Source organism: Mustela putorius, unplaced genomic scaffold (genome assembly GCF_011764305.1).
Source record: "Mustela putorius furo isolate JIRA1106 unplaced genomic scaffold, ASM1176430v1.1 tig00003871_pilon_pilon_pilon, whole genome shotgun sequence".
Classification (NCBI taxonomy): domain Eukaryota; kingdom Metazoa; phylum Chordata; class Mammalia; order Carnivora; family Mustelidae; genus Mustela; species Mustela putorius.
In genome coordinates, this window is record NW_025422023.1 from 5,372,890 (window position 1) to 5,394,522 (window position 21,633).

The window sequence follows — 21,633 nt, forward strand, 5'->3', positions numbered from 1 at the left end:
GGAACTTAGGTTTTAACATGTTCACTTTCAGATATGTAGTAGACATCATAAATATATAAATTTATATACTTAAGGAACTTTATATCTAATTCTACTTAGGAATTTTTCATCCATAACAATATAATTTTCATCAAGTTATATCAAATATTCATTCTAAATCTATGGAAATTTTCATATGAATTTTTGGTTATTTTAAACAGTTTCACATAACCAGAAATCAGTTCTATATAATCAGCATCCTGATTACCTGATAATTAAATAGGATTTCTTTAAAGTTAGCTCTTTTCTAGAGTTTTCATTCTAGAGATTGATATGTATATAGCAAAAACTTCTGTAAGTAATAAAAACATCTGTAAATCTGCAAACGTTCGAAAAGGCTACCATGATGTACAATTCCAAAAGAATCATTCCCATTCTGTTCTCTATAAATAGTGCCTCCTGGAATAGAACTAGAATTTTTTTTGTATCTTTTCATGAGTATTCAAAAACAGATCAGATGTAAATGCTGATAAACAATGACTTCATTAATTAAACTTTTGATTAGCATATGCCTGCCTGCACACTCTTTTGCCTATGTTCATCTGGTTTTCTTCACTTCGTTCTTTCTTGCCTTAGTACTCCTGATTTCTCTGCGGCTTCAAACACATCAAAGACCTATCTGACAATTGGCATTCTCTTGCTGAGGATTTCTCCCCTCAGACCAACACTCGACTCAGCCAAGGAAGACCTTAGGGAGAGGCATCTAAAGATGGGACTCCAACTGAATCAATAACCAGTGGTTACTTTGTTCAGTCTGGCTCATCTATACATCTATACATCTATACATCTATGCTTTTTAGGGGAAAGTCTGAACTTTCTCTGATTTTCAAAGTGACAATGCCAATATTTTCACTGTAAATGTATTTTGAACCAGAAACTCCACATGTGGGATGTATGAGCTATGAGAGATTTCAATCGGGTTGGAAGAATGAGAGGGGGAATAGATTAAACCAAAAGTTCCTTGAAGCCCTATCAGTGTGTATCTAGCAGGCAGACAGCCATCATGAAAGTGAAAATTGAAGAGGAGGAAACAAGGGTAAGGAAAAGGAGAAGAAAAAGAAGAAGAAGAAGAAGAAGAAGAAGAAGAAGGAGGAGGAGGAGGAGGAGGAGGAGGAGGAGGAGGAGGAGGAAGAAGAAAAAGAAAGAAAGAAAGAAAGAAAGAAAGAAAGAAAGAAAGAAAGAAAGAAAGAAAGAAAGAAAGAAAGAAAGAAAGAAAGAAAGAAAAAGAAAGAAAGGAAAAAAGAAGTTCTGGGGGCACCTGAGTTGCTCAGTCTGTTAAGTGTCCAACTTTTGATTTTGGCTGAGGTCATGATCTCAGAGTCCTGAGACTGATCCCTAAATGGGTCTCAGTGGGGAGTCTCTTTGAAATTCTCTCCCGCTGCCTCCTCTCATGCTCAGATGTGTTCTATCTCTTTCTCTCTCAAATACATTAATAAATCTTTAAAAGAAAAGAAATGCTGGAAATTATATCCTGTTCTGCTTATAGAATGTATATTTTCTGTTTCCAGCAGCTTTAGAGATAAACACAGTAGTCCATTTTTATGGACTTACGTATTAAGTTAGACAATGTCTTCATGCTTTATTTCCAAAATGACCTTCAAGAACAAAGTGTACACTAAGGTCAGTTTTTAGGTTTTTGTTTTTGTTTTGTTTTTGTTTTAGTAGACCCATAAACAGTAATTCCAGAAAAGTAGCAGTGATACCTGTATTTTTAAAATTATTGTGTTCTAAACTTCAGTGATTCTCAGATATATAAGTACTTTTGAATTACTTCCTTTCTGTTTTTATTTTCTTGTTGTTTATCAAATTTTCAACATAATGCCATAAATAATGGAAACTCTACTGGTACAAATTCTCTTGAGGGAAAAATTTTTAATTTTGAAAGTATACTGAATAATTTGCTTGCTAGGTTATCTTTTGGATAAAATTACATATGTCACAGTTTTCTAGCCTTCAGTCAGACAGAGGAATTCTTATGACTGCCCCATGATTAACCATTATATTATACAGTCATGTAGCAAGATATCCAAAAAAGCAAAGAGGCAATATAAGTAACCACATAAATGCAAAGGAACAGAGCTCTTTTGTTCTGTCTAGAAATGCTAAAGCATAATTCACAACTTAAGAGTGTAGTCTTGTGCTGATTAGGGACAGCAGAAATGTGTTTCAGCTTTAGAACTCCAAGCATGCTCTTCTGGTAAAGAACAAAATGCAAAAGCACCTCCATTAAGCTTGAAGCACATTTTCTTCTGTAGACCCTGATTTTCATGAATCACAGTCTTTAGCTGCAGTCATCATTTTGGGCTAGAACTACAGGTAAATCTTCCTCTTTACATAGTGGATCTTGGACTCAAATATTTCTTTTGGGACTCTGGGGCTTACTTGAAGTTTCAACTCTTTATGGAGCTCTAGTTTTCCACTGCCTTTTGTACCCAGTTTGGTTAGGGTCCCAGTCAACATCTCTCCTCAGCACCTTGGCAATATTATCCTCTTTGTCATTACCTTCTTCACATTTAAATCTTGTCCATTAAACTCTGTATTTCCTGATGCTAAGGTCTATGGCCAGTGCAATGGAAGACACATCATAGGAACTCAATACATGAGTTGAATGAATGGTCATTGGCCTGGGCACATGTACCATCTTGTTGGATAACCTCCCAGGATTACTTCCTGAGTCTCATATATTTCTTCCTTTATTCACTTGGGCTACTGGGATTTTTTTTTCTTTTTCTCTTTTCCTTTATTTCTTTTTTGCTTTCTTCTCTCTTTTTCGTCAACTGCTGTTGTAAAGGAAAAGATAAGAAGGAGAAAGGAAGAAATAGTGCAAAGGAAAAAGAAAATAGGAGAAAGGAAATAAATTGCAAATGTAAACTACAACAAAGGGAAAATTTACATTGAAAGAAAATAAATATATACTTAATGACTAGAATTAGTAGTGTTATATATAAATAGTTGGAAAAGTAAAGAGCAATGTAAATTTTGGAATGGGTTGGGGAGAATAAATGCAGTAGATGTATCTTTTCAAGGATACTTTCACCAATATGGAATAGAGGAAGGATATAAGTCTTAGAGGCAGTCAGATCTGGGCTTGAAATCTGTCTCCCATCCTATTCCAATTTATCATCCTGGGGAAGTCACAGTTACTCTTTAGACTGTCTTTATTTTTTAAGTGGAAATAATGATGTGTACTTTAAAGGGTAAAATTCTTGTTAGGATTAAAAGAGTTAAAGCTGGGAAAGTGCCTGGTACACAGAAGTTCAACATGGGTATTTTCCCTTCATTTCTATATCACAAATCCTCTTCATTAAAATATATTGTGTATCCATAAGCAGGTGACTGGAATTCTCTGCCTCAGTTTGGAGTTGGTGAGACCCTGAATGCTCACAGATACCCTGACAATACAGAGTGAAAGCTTAGTTCCAGGAGTGGCTAGTTCAACTGAGATAAATTATCAGTATTTGATTAAAGGTGGCCACCTATGATGAAACTGATTATGCTTTTTTATTAGGTTGAGCTTTAAATCCTATAAGTCTGCCGTTTTCTTTTTAACTGGCTTGTGTAACTCCTGTCTCAAGGCACTTTAAAGATTAAAAGAGTTTTTTCTGGACAGCAAAATAACTATGAAAACAAAGACTTCATTTTTTATCACTTTCTTAGGACAATTATTAAATCAAAATACTCATTGTGTAACAATGCTGAGGAAAGTATTGGAAGAATAAAGAAAGGAATCCATAATTGCATTCGTTAATCTCATTTTCAAAATTTCAAAATGAATTATGAAAAATTGTTAGGTGCCCAAACTTCATAAATGCTTTTATCTCCCTAAAGACCATTTAAATTCCACTCAGATACAACTGTTTATCCTTCTTTACAAAATCTGTAATATTGTATAAATTCTCATTCTTCCTTTGGGTGCACAGAGGAAATTAGAGGAAGAAAATAAATTAATCTGTTCTGTGACTAATGATGATTATAGAACTATGATATGCCACCGTAGATATTTACCAGGTGCTTCCTGTGTACTGGGCTTCTAAAGATACAAGTCAAGGGAGATAAACCGGCACACGGCCTCTGTCCAAAGAGTCCATGGGGAATTGGCTGCTATTTGTCCTAGACCAAGGTGTCTGGATTATGCCTGTTCCAACATTAGAAGCTTCCGAACACAGAACTGTTTAATAAGCTCAGTGATCTCTAAGAAACATTTGCCAGAAAGAAAACCTGAGGATCATGATTTCAAAGTGATTCAAACGGAGCTTTTTACTACAAAGTGTCTTTTCAATTAGAATGCTGGAAATCAGACAGTGCTAAGATGTAAGGTAACAAGGGCGGGCAAGTTAGGGCTGCCTACCGCTCGATGGAACTCTTCCTTTCACGTTTAATTCAGCTTCTTGAAGAAACCTGGGGTGAAGCAGATACCAGTTCTTTGCATTTTTCTGCCTTGTCTCAGCTCTGAGTGCCTTTATATAGTCGGTTATTCCTTCAAGTCTACTGTGAAGCAGCTATTAGTTTTTAAAAGCTTTTGTTTCCAAGAGGTAGCCTTTTACGTCCCACAACAAGAAAATAAAATGACTAAATACTACAAGCCCGGGCCTGTTTCTAATCATGGGGAGATTAAATGAGGGGATCATTTGACAGTCTCTGTATGTTGGAAACATCAACTAATGACCTTTATTACTAACGACCTAGGCCCTCAGGCGATGAACCCAGACAACACTGATTAAGAGAGAAGCCTGCTGGTTTTTACAGCTATATAAAATAGAAGGAGTCTTTGTGCTAATAGAGAAGGGGTAGGGCAGAGAAAGAAATGTAAAAATGAATGAGCTATTAAAAAAAAAAAGAAGAAGGGCTTTTATTCCTTTCTTTGTGTTATGTGTTAGAAAATTAATTAGCAACTATGAAGGCTCAGAAATAATTTTGAATTAATGTGCATGACTAAGTCCCTGGAATGGATAAATCTTAAAAAAGAAAAAAGAAAGGAAAGAAAAAAATAAGTTATCCACCAAATTCTGTGAACGTGGGCTGCACAGGCTCCAGAAAATGTGTCATTGTCTAAAGGCAGCTACATCAAGCACCTGAGACTTAGCAGAGTCCTGGCCAATTTCCCACCTGACTTCAGTAGTGGGTTTAGCCATCAATATAGTCATAGTCCTCAGGGGTCTCTCCTGTTAAGTGGTTTTTCTGTTCTCCTGAAGTGGCACCAGGGGACTGCTCTACTTCTCCTCTTGGCAGGGTGTTTTTTACTCAGGCAATGCCCACTGGTTGAAACACTTCCTTGAGATTATTGTCCAAACTTTGTTTAACCATCATTAGTCCATGGATCCCTGTCCTGGACTTTACTGAATGCAGCTGGTTCATGTCCCTTTTTCATTTTATAAAGACTTTCATACTGAAATCCATATTGACCTCAACTATTTATTGATTTTCAACTATGAAGATGTCCACACACAGAGAAACTCTTTGCAGTTGCATTAGAAAACTCCTTATTAAAAATAATCTGAAGTACAAAGATTGTGAAAAAGCTTAAAAGCAGGTTGAATACAATTAAAATCACCCACAACACAAACACCCTCTAGAAATAACCACTTTTAATAGTAGGTTATATTTCTAAAGAATCTTTCCTTCTAAAAAAATTGAGTTCACAGAGCGTATGGAATTCATATACTACTCTTTGTACCATAATTCACAGTATACTGTGAGAATTTCCCCCATGATATTGAAAACATGATTTTTATTGGCAGTCCAGTGCTAGGCATACAAAATGTAGAACTCCAGTAGATATTCCACATGAAAATAATCAGATCAAACAACTAGTTATTTCAAAACCAATCAGCACATGATTAATTGCTAATTGCTAAATTCTGCCTCCTGGATAATATATGAATGCAAATTGATAAATTGTCGCTTCTAATCTCCTGAATAAAATTATTAATTTAATTAAATTATCACTTATTAAAATGCTTCGATATGAGGAATAAGATACAGTTTAGATCATTGTTAGAGAAAAAATAATTAACTCTACCTAAATTTATGTGACCCTTTTATTGAGTATATTTTATTTGAGTATCTTGAGAGTTTTTAAAATGGCAAAAATTGTTTTTCTCCTCCTTGGTAAAGACATAACTGAATTCAACAACTATATCTTAATCTATTCAACAAATGTTACTACCAGCAACTACACTATGTATTGCCAGTATTACAGAAACTAGGTAGAAAACAGCAGGACTCATGGAGCTTACATTCTAATAAGGGGAGAAAGCAAAATAAAGAAATCAGAGAAGGAAAATGTATGTGCTGGACAGCTCCATCAGATGGTTGAGACTTCCCTTGGCCAAGTCCTCCTTTCTGAAGTTGAGAGCGAACAATGACAGTGTGAAGAGATTTAGGGAAAGTATTCAGTCAGAAGAAAGAACATATGACAAGGTCTCTGAGGTGAGAAAGTTTCTGGTTCCTGTGGGGACAGAAAGGAAGTCAGTTACTGGGGACAGTTAAGTGAGGTAAGAAGTTTATTGCCACAATGATGGTGAGAGGATTGAGCCAGATTTATGCAGTGCCTTATAGGTCATGGTAAGTATTGGGTTGGGGGCTGAGGACACCACATGATTTATATTCCTCTTTGTTCCATAGAAAGATAGGAATTTTCATTTCCCAGAAGGGAAAGAAAGTATGAAGACTTTTATCCCTTTACCTAGGAGAAGTAGAGTATGTGTGACTCAGCTCCTTCTGCATCTTCATTTTGGCTTAAGGGCACTCAGGATGGGTATAATTCTTTCCAAACCCTGTCTCCATAAAGAAAGCCAAATCCTAGGCCTACTTCCTAGAGACAGATCTATAAATCAGTGATTTGGTGATTCTGGATATTCTTGTCAAGCTGCCCTTCAGTGGATGATCCAGGGTCTAGAGGGGTGATAACTACATCTGTTTTTGCCATATAACCCACAAACTATAAAAACAAGCATTTAATGAGACTGCCCTACTATTAAAACATCTGAACTCATTTAATCCTTGTAATGATCTTAAGAGATGAGCATGATTATGTTCCCTATTTTATATAGAGAGAAATTAAGACACAAGGGAGCAGAGTAATAACTGAATGTCAGGTGCACAGCTAGAAAGTAGAAGAGCTGGAATTTGAACCCGAGTTTTATGGCTCCAGAGTTTATACTATACCATTAATGCTTCTTCTAGTCTGCTATTTATCAGGAATACTTTGTAATAAAGAAAGGTGAATCTAAGTAGTGTGGGAGACAGACTTTAAAATGACTTCATATTATCCTACCTCTGCATTCCCATCCTTGTGTAACCCCTTCACCTTGACTATGGAAGAAACCTATTATTTGCTTATAAATAAGAGGATAAGGCAAAAGGCTGAGATATCACTGCTAAGATGCTAATTTCTATCTTGTTAGCAGACTGTCATGATTGATTCTTTCCCTTGCTGGTTTTGATGAAGGAAGCTAGCAGTTAGGATGGCCCAACAGTCAAAGGAACAGAATCCTATCAAGGGGCATTTGAGTTTGAAAGTGCATCCTTTTCTATTTGACTTTCTGATGAGTCCCTTGCCTGGTCAACACCTTGATTTAAGCCTTTTGAGAGAGTATCCACTAACTGTGTCTAGATTTCTGAAACTCAGAAACCATGAGACAGTAACTATGTGATTTCTTTACCACTAAGTTTATGGTAATTTGCTATAGAGTGATAGACAAGAGTGATAGATAGATATAGAGTGACTGCTAAGATAGATAGATGTATATCCTATTTCTATTCATACACACACACACACACACACACACTAATAGATATATATATATTAGTTACAGTGCCACTATGTATAATATATATATAAAATATATATAATATTAGTTACAGTGCCACTATATACAATATATATATACATTAGTTACAGTGCCACTATAGCAGTGACTTATTGGCACCTGTAAGTTTTCCCTACTTTTCTCCTATATTTGGATCAAATTGTGATACTACTCCTACAACCTGGGTATTCTGCCTGGAGCTGTACTCTTTCTAGAACTGTGACTTGGTTCTCCTCACAAGAGAAGTCAACAAGGTTAGGCTACCTTTCTAAAATCACTGGGACCCAAAATGGTGTGAAACCATGCCTTGATTAAATACTGACCCCTTGAAAGTCTTTGTTATCTCCTGTTCCTTACTGGGCTGCCTCCCCTGGGACTGTCCACCAAAAGCAATTACTTCTTTTCATTGACATACTCACTCCACAGCCCACACTCATGAAAAGTGGAAGTACATTACAACTGGTCTGATTGCATTGTTCTGTTTAGGAAGGAAAAAAATAGCAAAAAAAAAAATAGTCAATCTAGTAGAGCTATAACAATGGTCAATAGAAAATCATTCCTTGTATCAGACTCTGTGTAGTTTATAAACCAATTTATAGTTGCTTTCCTACCTTTACTGAATGACACAATGAATGCTTTTTGAAGAACAAAATAAGTGAAAGAGTCAATTGCTTGATTTCATTTATGGCAGAGATGTCTAGAAAGGGATAAGCCTCAGAAAAGAAAAACATGAGAGAGAATGGTAAGGTGAAAGAGAGAGAAAGAGAGACCAAAATATAGGTTTGTTTTTTGTTTTGGGGTTTCTTTGTTTTTGGGGGGAGGGAGCCTAACATTAAAGTAAAAGCTAAAACAAACTTGACACTAATTCCACATGGTACTGCACCCTCCTCCATCCTTTTAACAGGTCTAGAGTCAGAACAGCTTTCATAAATGACATAGCCACCTTTCTGTATATACCACTTTAGAAATCATTCTATTTACTAAATAGATTTCCACTAGTCAATACTATCTGCTTAGGTACAGTGTTAAGGTGAAATTCTGTCAATTTAAAAATATCGTAAAGGGCAGCACACTATCATATGTGTAAAGATAATTGCATCTCCCAAAGATTCCTCTACCTTCTCTTATAAGATTTGTTATTGGTGGCTTAGGTTTCATATTAATGTGACATTAGATGAAGAACACAGTCTGGAACATGACACAGGCCAATCCCGCAGCTGATATAAAGCCTCATATTAAGCTAATAAATCTTTAAAAGAAGTAGTATGTTAGTTTTGAAATCTTATTTGCTAACTGACACAAAATATTTATTAGTTTAGTATATACTACAGGTTAAGAGGGAAACGGATTCTAGATGTTGAGGTGTGATCAGATATGGACTCTCCAAGTGACAGAATTTTTATATAGAATCATGAAATTATTCACAATGCATTACTGAGAAACCTATGTATGGTCCGTTTGGTATTATGTGCACTAAACCTAGCATTTCAAAGCCTTCATTTATTATAAAGATAGGAAAAAGTCAACATTCTCAGTATTAAAAAGGTCAAATTCATGTTATCAATTAGATTTCATTTATATACCAGATTAATTTTTTCCCCAAATAGACCTACTTTCTTCTTTATATATGTGTGTGTGTGTGTGTATATATATATATATATGTATATATATATATTTAATTTTGTGAAATATATCACGATGCACAAGAGACCTTAGTTAAAAATCTAGAATCATTCTAGGGTTTTACTTTATATTTAGCCACTATATGCATTGGATTTCAAGGTCTTGTTGATTTAGCCTCCTTATAATGCTGTGAAGCTACTGCTTCCCCACCACTACTGCAGATTCCTTTTAAATATGGCTTGCTTGCATTTCTGAAATAGTGTCCAATATTGTCTCTGCTTCTGTCTGTACTCCTGTCATACTTGCCCTCCACAATTGAAGCTGACATGCTATACCTAGGATCAACTTCAGTATTATTCACCCCCTCCTCTAAAACCATGCAGTGTTCAACACTGAAGAACTTCCTAATGAAGACTTCCCCAATCCTTCCTCATCCAAATAGAACTGACCAACCCTAAACCTTTATCTAGAGTCTATTTCTTCTATATTTTCACAAACTATAATATTTTTGTGACTATATGTTATCATTACCATCTAGGTCATAAGCACTTTAAAAAAGAGAGAGAGAGAGAAAATTTGGTTTTGCATACTGAGCCCCTGGAAGGTTGATATCAAAATAATGAATATATTTTCTGATATGTTATTCCATTTATATAGATTTGCTTAATATATATTTGATTTTTATTTAGTAAAAAATACCACAAGGTGATCACAAAATGTACAAATAAACATATTTGAAATATCCACTCTCCCCCCCACCCCTAGATATTCTCTCTTTTACTTTGCTTTGTCCTTCATTTCAAGCAGCTAGACCTTTTGCTACTCAACACCTTATGGAAAAAGTCAGAAAGGAGACATGTTCTGCCCATTATTTTCCAAGAGCATAATTCCCTTAGTAAATAGAAAAATACTATGTATATAATTAATATTTAAGAGGGGTGGATTGAAGACAGGAATCTCCACTCTCACTCCAAATAGAAGATTTTCCATTGGAAGAGAGGCAAGTGACTGATGGCACATGGTGAGATCAGGATGTTAAATGGGTGGTCCTTTCCCAGAAAAGAAGAGTCTGAGCTTTATTTTCCAGGTAGCACCATGGAAGTGGAGAAAAAAGGAAGGCCTTAGACAATATTCCAGAGATTTCTGTGCCTTATTTCTGAATGAAAATAGAAATATGATTTTTGTGCCTATCAATGTGACATGGAACTATAGAAAATAGGGCCATTGGTGAGGCAGGGAGGAATTTAAAAATCCCTGTGTGGCAACATATATGGATTGGTAAATGGTTGCAGACAAAACGATAGACCTAACCAATACAGAAAGGGGATATTTAGGACCTAGTGAGTCTCTCTAATACCTTGTCCTGTGTGCAATTTTACAAAGTTTAACACTATCTTGGAAAAAGAAGAAAGGTAGGTTATGTCTTAAATAAAATTATGTTTCTACCATATTGGCAGAAATTTAGTTGTTATAGAAAATAAACTTACAGAGATTCCTACTTTCTGTATAAATTTGAGACAGACTCTATCCCCAGCCAACTTACTGATTTACTTTTGCCTGATTCATTTTCCAGTCATTTTGCAATAGTACTTTTCATTGAATGCCTTATCAGTCACTCAGGTGATGGAGTCAGCCATTCATATCACCGTGATTGACAGATTTTTAATCAGGTAACTTTTGCCAATTAAATATAAATGCATATGCCTCACTACTCAGGACTATTATGTTTACTGGTACTCAACTTCAATTAATTCTTGGCTTGATTTCAAATTCAACATATTTTAAGGAATTCAATGCGATTTTACAAGGAAAAATGTTTAGAAAGATCCACCACTCCCTCTAACCCAAGTGAGAATAACTGATTTGCACTTTTCTCAGGGAATGTACATATATATATATCATATTATACATAGAATATATATCATATATATATTAAAGATTTGTGTTATTTTCTTGTTTTTTCTCTTGGCCTGTAAACACCGGACGGTCTATTTATTTTTATGAGTCAAACATGTTTGTATCTCCTATGGAGTATAGTAGACTTGTTTAAACGTAGAGGTGCTCAGTAAATATTTAATGAATGAATGAGAAAAACAGTAAGTAACAATTATATTATATAAAGCCTAAGTCGCAAAGGCATTTTAGAACCAAAACACATAGAAAAAATGCATGTCTATAGCCAAGGAAGATGTTACTATACAAACTATTTCCTTCTTAAATAGTATTTTAAATCTAGGTATTTTGGATAACAAAATGTCCTGATAAGTTGCAGGTTCTCTTGGAAGTGACTTGTGTGTTATTTGTAATATTTTAAGATATTTGTGGGGATTTCTAGAAGTTACATATCACTCTGGAAAAATATTCAACTAGATACTCATGCAGCGAGCTACATTTTCCTCCCTAGGGAATGTTTTCTTTTTGTGTCCATGAGTGTCTGAGTAATGTTCTCTTGAAGATCATCTTATACCCTGAGGTGAGATAGTGCATTCGGTACCAGCTGCAATCTCCACACAGTTTTCTGCTCCAGTTTCAGAAAAAAAAAACATTGAAATAGACACATTTGAACATGATAAATGCTGGGATCACTGTAGCAGAGTCCTGTGCTCTGTAGGAAAGGATGCAGACAGTCAGTCAGATGGAGAGTTTAAAAGGGCATCCTGGCCGCTAAGCAATCTGAAAACCATCAAAAGTGATAAATCTAGTGATATTCCCAGGTCATGTTCCAACTTCACAGTTTGAGTATAACCAAAGTTCAATTTGTGATCCAATTTCTCCCCTACACACTCTCCAAGAATGGCTTCCTTCTTGACAACATCACTTTCTGTCAGCTGGGGTTCCATTCTCCCACTCATACCAAACGTTGAGTTCCATTCTATTATCATTCATTGCCCAAAATGAAACTGTACCTGTCTTCTATATAATCTAAGTGTTCGATATTGTCTTGTTACAATTCTGTCCAATATTTATTATTTAGATTTGTGCATGGCTCTTGCCACTCATTTTTATTAACAGTGTCTGCCTTGAATTATATCTACCAGATGCCCCAACTACATTGAAGAAACATGACAAATGAAAAACATGACTTCTCTTATATTATTAATATCTGGTAATAGATTGCTATCTCCTAAAAATTATTTTTATTGCCTCTTTCCATATTTCTTTTGTATCTCCTCTGTCCTCGGCACAGTGATCAGCACTAGAAATGCATCTGACTGACTCATACTAAAATGCCATAAAAGGAAAAATGCCCATTAATGACTCAGAATGAGAACATCCATAGTGACGGTAAAGAGGACCTCCTAAGTTAAACGTCAGAAAGTTAGTATGCCTGATTAGCCAGTCCTCACATTCTCACCAAAACAAAGCACAAAACAAAAGGCAGTATGGAAAGATTTTAAAGCACTGGAACTATTTTTTTAATTTGTCAAATATCAATAGAATGTCCACCAACCAAAATGCTGATGAAGCCTTGAGGCAAAACAGCAGGTGCACACAAAGGAAAAAACAGGATACTCAGCAGTGTTGCAATCACTCATTCCCTACAGACCTGGACTTTTTTGTAATCGGAGGGAAATAAGTCACACACTTATAATACTAGACCTAGTTTATAGAACATTCAAAGCTGTTTAAACCCATCTGCCGGTCACATACCACTTTTTATGCAATAATTCTTTCCCACTTCAATTTCTAGAAATGTGTTGTATTTGAAGGAGGAAAAAGATGTATGTTAGTGCTTTATGTCTGGCAATAGCTGTCAGGAACTTCACCCTGACAAAGCATAGGAACAATATAATCTGGCCATTGCAATTTACCATTTATTATCCTGAGAAAAGATGCTCTCTAAAGTCTTTCCATTTGTTCAGAAATAGGTAATTTCTGGTACAAAATTAGCAGTTTCTTCTGCTGCTTTTTGAAGTACTGTAAACATTGAAACAAGGAAGATAACAAAATAAAATCCTGAGAACATTTTAGGTCAAAATATTAATCATTGCTTTTCTTTTTCATCGTGGTATTTTCTTCATTTGCCAAATGTTTTAAAATAAACTTGTATTATTCTTCCAGTCTTAAAAGACTAATTTTCCAAAATAATTCTATGAAACAATTTAAACTAGGTCAGTCTTGTGCTTTCAACAGATACTAGGACAGCTGGGATCTTGCTCTATTGGATTGAATTCAAAGATGATGTAGAATTTTGTGTTCTACACAGGAATTGTCATGAGTCAACAGACTATGTGACCTTGATCAGACTTTAACTAGATAGGCTGGCTACATGAAGTGCTTGAAATATCTGCCTCTGAGGAAGCTCAGAGTGAAACAGGAATTGAACCAAATGATTGACCAGAACACAGTAACTATTAGAGTAATTCTCAAGAATGTGAGAGTTAATACAGTTCACAAAAATCTCATCTCTACCCAGAACAATAGGAAATAGAATATTTCTTGGTAATGGTACCATTGATATGATATGCTTTGAAAATTTTAATTTCAAAAAAAATTTTGAGAGGAAGAGAGTGAGGGGGGAGGGGCAGAAGGAGAAGAAGAGAGAGAATCTTAAGCAGGCTCCACACCCAGCACAGAGCCTGAAGCAGGGCTCAGTCTCTCAACCTTGAGAGCATGACCTGAGCAGAAGTCAAGAGTTGGACGCTTAACTGACTGAGCCACCCAGGTACCCTTACCTTCAAATTTTAATTCAAGGTTTATATGAAATAGGAAAAGTGAATGCAGGTATTTAGGTGGCTTGGTACAAAGGTCAAATTATTTTATATTGAAGTCTTACAAGCAACAACAGAAGAGGAAAAGCTAGTATCACACGCAATAATAATAATAATACTAGCAACTACAACCACAATAAGTGAGAATGCTAATACAAAAGTTTGAATGAATAGTTTTAAAAGACTTCATTTTATTTATGTTTCATAATTGTCCCAGCACATTGCCTTTGGCAATATTATAAATAGTTTAAGCACCTTTTCTACTGCTGCCTTATTAATTGACATTTCATGGAGTTTACTTGTAATTGGCAAAATTCCCTGTCTTCTTATCACCTTCCTCAGACACATCCTTTTCTTTCTGTTTGGGCTAAACTACTTCACTCACTATAAATCCTGAAGTACTCCATTCTTGGAAATTTAAAATCCATCCCATATTCTGAAAGTGTGTTGAAGCAAGGCCTTAACATGGCGGGGGGAGAGGCAAAAAATTTAGATTTTGGCTGTGTTCAGTGGGTCTGCCAATGGATTGCATCCCTTACCTGGAAAGAAAAAGATATAACCAAAGTCTATATTAATTTGTTCCCAGAGACTGAACAAAATCACTGAACTTTGCAAAAACCTATTGTTTTGTAAGTCTTACTGACACCTGGTGGCTAAATCTCAACAGATTTCACAGTAACCGGTGATGAGCTATTTCTGCAGGAAAACACTGAGGATTTGCAACACCCTTGACACTGAGGGAGCACTAAATACTTAACTCCAGTCTAAACAGAGTAAGAAATTCAGAATCAAAGCAAACTTGCAACTTACCCATTTCAAAGACACTCATGGGTATTCATTTTTAAGTTTTTACCCCTATTTTCAAAAACTCCATTAATCTGTTCTAAGTTACTATGTGAAGAAAATCTTCTGAGGCATTGGAGGTCCAAACACAATTTCCAAGAGCTATTTCCGATATTAAATAGATTTTGGTCAATTTTGTTCTACATACAAATGCACTAATAGAAGTAGCAACATTTAAAAAACATTTTAATATTATGTATTAGGTCCATTTTGTACTCATTTTTTCCCAGATAACAAGTAACATAAAAATCATATCAATTCATAGCTCACAGAAAGTCTACACATAGAATTTCTGAGAGACTCAGGCCTTCTCATGGTTATAGTTTTAATACAGTGGTTCTCGAACTTCAGAGCATTGAAAAAAATTATGTTATTCTTATTGTTTAAATACACATTGATAGGACACACCCCTAGAATTTCTGGTTCAGATTCAGTAAACCATGGGTAAAGATGAGGAATGTGTAATTTTATTCTATTCTCAGACTCGTGTTTAGAAATCCCACTGGAATCCATCTCTCATCTTTCCATTTCTTCTGGTCCTCCTTCTATTCTCAGTATCCTGATTGCCTCTGTAATCCCCCACGTCCATATCTGTCTCCCACCCAGCATATATTTCTACTTCTTGTAATAATATCACCCTGGTTTGTCTCGACGAACAGCTGCTGCACCCACACACATGAGCCAGTGTAATTAAGAAAAGCCTGACCCTATGCCTATTTAAGGGTTGAGGGTTGGGCATGGAAGCCAGGCCTGGATAAGCAGGATATTTTGATCCCAGACCACAGTGATCGGTTCAAGAATAGGTAGATGGTCTGCATTTAAAAGGAGACTTTTATTATGGGAATTGATTGAGGAAAGAATCACTTAGCTCATAGACTATAAGCTCAGAGATGCTGTTGGCCATATATATTAGTCTGTATGAAAGGTACAATCATACACATAAAAACAGCTTAGAGATGACAAAACATAGCTTTGTCTGCAATCATTGTTTAAGACTCTGGATTCTTGTGTCTGAAACTAGACAAGACAGTAAGTTTTCCTGTTGCACATATTCATAAATTCCCTTTGTTTTGTTCCTGTTATTTACAACACAGATTCTGTCATTCTAGTTCCCTGGCATATGGATTACTTCACCTGTAAACTCCTGTGCTTTTCCTCCCACATTTTATGGACTTGACAGCATGAGTTAAAACTGACTTCCTTATGGGCGCCTGGGTGGCTCAGTGGTTAAGTTAAGCCTCTGCCTTCGACTTAGGTCATGATCTCAGGGTCCTGAGATCAAGCCCCACATTGGACTCTCTGCTCAGCAGGGAGCCAGTTTCCTCCTCTCTCTCTGCCTGCCTCTCTGCCTACTTGTGATCTCTCTTTTTCTGGCAAATAAATAAATAAAATCTTAAAAAAAAAAAAAAAAGGCTGACTTTCTTAGACTTTTTTTACCCCCACTGTCAAATCTGAAGGGAAAAACCCAATGAGAGGTTTGGAAAAATGGCAGGGGCAGACCTGCTGTAGAAGTCCCAGCACATTATACAGGACTTAGGGGGCTGAGGTGAGGGAAGGTTGGGTAGAACTGCATTACACCTCAGCCCTCCAACTCTAATGGGCCCCCACCTCTTCGGGCACCACCAGCAGGATTCACAGTTCTTTCCTAAGTGATGTTTTAGAAGTTTCCTGAACTTGCTCTCTCCTCAAATCTATCCAGGTATCTTCACTTGGGAGTCCGGGTTGTTGTAGGCACTTCCCACCCCTCCAACGCCGAACTAATCCTGTCTTCAGAGAGGCGACTTCAGTGGACCCCAGCACAGGCTGGAGGGCAGATTCATGCGGCTCACATGATATTAGTGAGAGCTATGGCACTGACCTCCTGGGGCTTGTCTCGCTACACAGCTTCATAGCCTTTGGTCTAACGTGCTGCCATAATGATGTTCACATGGTAGTTCCCATTTCTGCTCATGCTCTTCTTGGGGGGAGGGGGGTTCACCATGGTGTTTGGAGACACCCTCCGGAAAACCTCTTGCAGCACTTCTGGGATGAAGACCTCGCTTTTCTGGAAGAGGTTATTGAGGGCAAGCAGGGCACACAGCTCCTTGCTGTTTCTCATGGTCAAGTTTGTGAGGGGTGATGCCTGGGGCAGCTCCAAAGATTCAGATTTGGCCTTGTCTCCTTTCCATGGCACCCAATTCACGTTTTCCTTTGAAATTCCAGAGAGGGCTAAAAACACCTACCCTTCCCTCCAGGGGAAGAATATAAGTGTCTCAGTTTCTCCAGGGTCCCTGAAATCCACCTTATTTTTTGGCGTCCATGATTTATGCTTTGTCATGGGGCAAAAAGGCTGGAATCGAAAGGACAAAAAAAAAAATTCTACCTCTTCTCTTTTAACAGAAAGACCACATTCAGATTATTTTGCCACCACTGTCAAAGCAAATTTTAAAAAAAGAAAAAAAAAATGGAACGTCTAAGACCTTGTTTCTCTTCTCCTGCTTTCCCTTCTAGAAAACTAAGTTTTCTGGCTGTATTTTCCTCTCTGCACATGCCAACCAGGCCTCAGTGTGGGAGGACAGAACGCAATTGGTCACATGGCTCCTTTAATGCTATTTCTTTCAAACCATAATGCCACTGACTCAGGAGACAAGGCTTAGGTGGTGGAGAAAACGCAAAACTCGAGCAGCTAGCAAGGGCCAGCCACCCTGTGATGGAAGGCGTGCTGGAGCCTGGGGTAGAAGGCAGGGGGACGCCCGTCTATCTGCTCTGGGGCAGCAGCCCTGCAGGGCGATGACGGAGGCGGGGGCAGCTTGGGCAGCTCCCTGGACTGCGCCCACTCTCACCTGTCGCCGTGGCCCCCACAGAGGAGACAACTTCCGTCTTCAGCCGCTGCCACCTCAGAGAACAAAGCTGGTGGGGAAAGTGGCTACAATATTATCACAGCCTTACCTTCCTCATTATATTCAGAATACTATAAAACTTCATGGTTTGGCTTCAACTTCTACTCCTTCTTTTCTCCAGTTGTTCAAATACCTTCCAGCCAACCTGGAATGTTTCCACTAGCTCTTCCTTCATCTAAGCTGGTGGTTATTATTATTGTTATTATTATTACTATTAATGCACTATTCATTCTGCCTGAAATGTACATCCTCTCTTTCTGCACATGGATAACTCCAAGTCCCCTTTCAGACAGCTGCTTAAATGCCATTTGAACAAGACCGTCTATAAACCCTCCCTTAAAAGTTGTTCACCCTGTTAATGTATATTATTGCATCCTATTCTTTTCCTTCATTGCATTTTTTACAGATTTCAGCTTTGGATTTATTTCTGTTTCCTTGTTTAATATACTTCTAAGACAACAAAAACTATGTGTATTTTGTTGAATGCCAATACTAGATACTCCAAGAATGGTATGTTGAATGGATTATAATTTTTTTTAATAAGGCGAGTCCTACACAGCTCAATTAAAAGGAAAGATGAAACACATTTAAGTTAGCTTTTACTCCAAAATTTATATATATATATATATATATATATATATATATATATATTCTAGCAAGTTAGCCTAAGGCTGGTTAAACAGACCACTAAACTTTGGCAGTAGCATGCTAATCCATGCATTTTAATTCTATCAAAATTGTTAGAAATATTAGTTCATTTGGTTATGCTGTTGTCAAAACTTTGCTAGTGTGTATCAAGTTAATGTTCTGTAGTTTCAAATGACTATTTGCATATCTCCACATTTATCCTGACTATTCACACCTGCTTTGGACCATAACCAAGGTGACCTCTGCTGACAGAACCTAGTGGCTGACAAAAGAACTAACTAACTCATCATTCTTCCTCTCTCTCAACACAGTGGTGCAAATACTCTCCAGAAAGGTCCTCCTTATTTCAGTATTATATGAAACTATCTCATTCTAGTATATTCCCTGTTGTCTGTCCTCTGACTTTTCCTCAGTTACATAAATTCAATCATTTGTTTATTTTTTGAAAAATCTGTTATAACCTAGTGAAAGACTGGCATCACAATTGATAAATATAAACTTCTTTTAAAATAATTAAAATAATTTTTCAAAAATTTAAAAAATCAACTTTTGAAGTGAAATCATACATGAAAAATAAAACAATGAAGTCCCATTGACTTTTAATGGCCTAGAAACTGCTTCAAATACAAGCATCTATGGAAAAATCAAAAAATTTCCACTATATGTTTTATGTATATATCTCATTAGTAGCACAACAGTATTTTATTTCACTATTTGGGGATTCTGTATTTCAGAATGTAGTTTCATTCTTTTTTTCATTAAGTTCATTCTCTAGTATTAATAGGTTTTGTATACTAGTTTAGAAACAGTTTTCTACAGGAAAACGCATTCTAAATAACAAGCAATTAATTTATTAATTCTTTTGTATTGCAAAAGACATGTTTAAGATTCTTTTGGGGGAAAGTCATTTAAAATCCAACCTAATCTTCATCATAAAGGAACTCAAGATGAATCCTAGGATCTAAGGTTTAAGAACACATGATATACTGTTGAAGAAAAAGACTTAGATAAGAGTTTAACAGAAGTTAATTTATTAATGATGTTTATTTACATTTAGGCAAATATCTAGTACAACACTGAAGAGGAGATATAAGTAACAATGCATGTATTGTTCCTGATTGCTGTAAAAAAAAAACTCTGAACATATTGCCAGAATATATGATTTGTAATAGTATTCTGAGAGGTGCCCACTATCCCATTCTTGTTTACAATTTTTTTTTCTTTAGTTAATGGGTACTAAACTTCATAACATGATTTGGTATAGTTATCAATATGATGATACTGCTTTATTTTCTCCTTAACTTGTTTTTGTAAAAATTATATTAATAGATTTCCTTATATCAACTACTTTTTGAAGTCATGAGGTTCCTTCATGAGGTCTTTTTCCTTTAATTCACTTATAGGTTGTACTTACTAATACTGTAAGACTCACACCTTTGCTTAAATGTGAAAATGTTCTTTTTTTGCATTCTTCCTATTGTTTGCTATCAGGGTTTCTGCTCAACTTGTAGAATTTTTAGAAAATCTGGAAAACTTAGAATTAAAAAAAGAACTCTAGCTTCCTTGAAGGGTTGGTAAAATTTATAGTTTCCATGTTACATTTACATATATATATATATATATACATATATATATATTTTTTTTTTAAACTTGTGCTTTCCCCAACCTCACCTATAAGTTCCTTTAGCTTAGAGACCAGATCCTGCACATTTGTACTTCCAATACTTAACATAGACTTTGTCACATAGCGTATATTCTGTGAATTTATGTTCAGTGAATTAACAAAGTGATTCAGTTAGAGAATTCTTTTTATCTGGCCAAGTGCAAATAATGAAAGGAAGAGTTTTCTTTAAACAGTTCTCTGAACTATAAATTTTCTCCCAAACAATAAGTGACTTTAAGATAAAATGAGCATATGGAAAAACTTTTCCTGTAACAATATTATTATCTGGGTGCTATTCCTTCAATTCACTCAAGCCCAAGCTGACTTTCATTCAGTTTTCATGAGTCTTCAATATCACAGGGTACAGCTGCACAATAAACATTAAAATGTTAATTTTGTCTTTGAGGAAATTAGACTTCAAGAGGAAACCTTAAGAAAGAGAAAACCACCAAACTTTACATATATGAAAAGGTGTAAAATGTTTTAAAAAGCCTGAAAATCTCTACCTGTGATCTGCTCTTTCAAAACAAAGGAACTGAGAAAGAGTGGAACTATAATGAATGCACATATACTTGTTACTCATATTTTGGAGATGAACCCTTAATGTTTTTTTTCTATTATTAACAATTGAAAATTTTAGCATATTTGAAAATAAAAGTTTACTTAATATTCAAAACATCTCCTACTATATTTCAGTCTGAATTTTTTGTCTCTTTATTAAATGTGCTGAGCTCTTCATCCTTATAGACCATTTAAGCTCTTGCATGAATAGACTATGTCTCCTTTATCTTTATATCCTTTAATATCCCTAGCACTCTGCCATTCATGAAATAAAACATTCTGTAAATATATTTGAATTTCTTTTTAAAAATTATAAGAAATGCTAATGTAAAACTATGACATTAAGAGACCATATTAAATAGAAAGTTAAAAAGATATACCAGAACCTAACAAACCATATAGGAGATACAGTTATGCAAATTTTAAGTAATATATTGTTCTCTCTATAATATAAATGTTTCCATTGGCTTGTTTGTACAATGCCAAATATCACCTTTGTTATTGTCCAATACTTTTACTTCAAGCACTGAAGTATTTCTTCTGTAGATTTTTTCCCCTGAATCAGAAGTTCTTGCAGTTGGAATTACTAATTTAAAACCACAGGGAGTTCAAAGTTTAGGTTTACCTAAATGTAAGACTTCTGATGAAATGCTAAACATTAAAAAAAATGTGAGAAAAAATTATAAAGCACATTGGCATGACAAGCGGATTTTAGGTAAATTAATGCAGATGCCAAGTTTCAGAACTTTACAAAACCCTTAAATAGACATTTTTCTTCAGTCTTTTCTTTGGTGATTAAGATTCATTTTATGAAGATTGAAGTCAAGGAAATAAGTCACATATATACTTAGTGC

General features: G+C 35.7%; 1 pseudogene; it reads right to left on the reverse strand.

Annotated features, from left to right (window-relative positions):
- Positions 1-16,600: 16,600 nt before the first annotated feature.
- LOC101684811 lies at positions 16,601-17,345 on the reverse strand (annotated as a pseudogene).
- Positions 17,346-21,633: the final 4,288 nt, after the last annotated feature.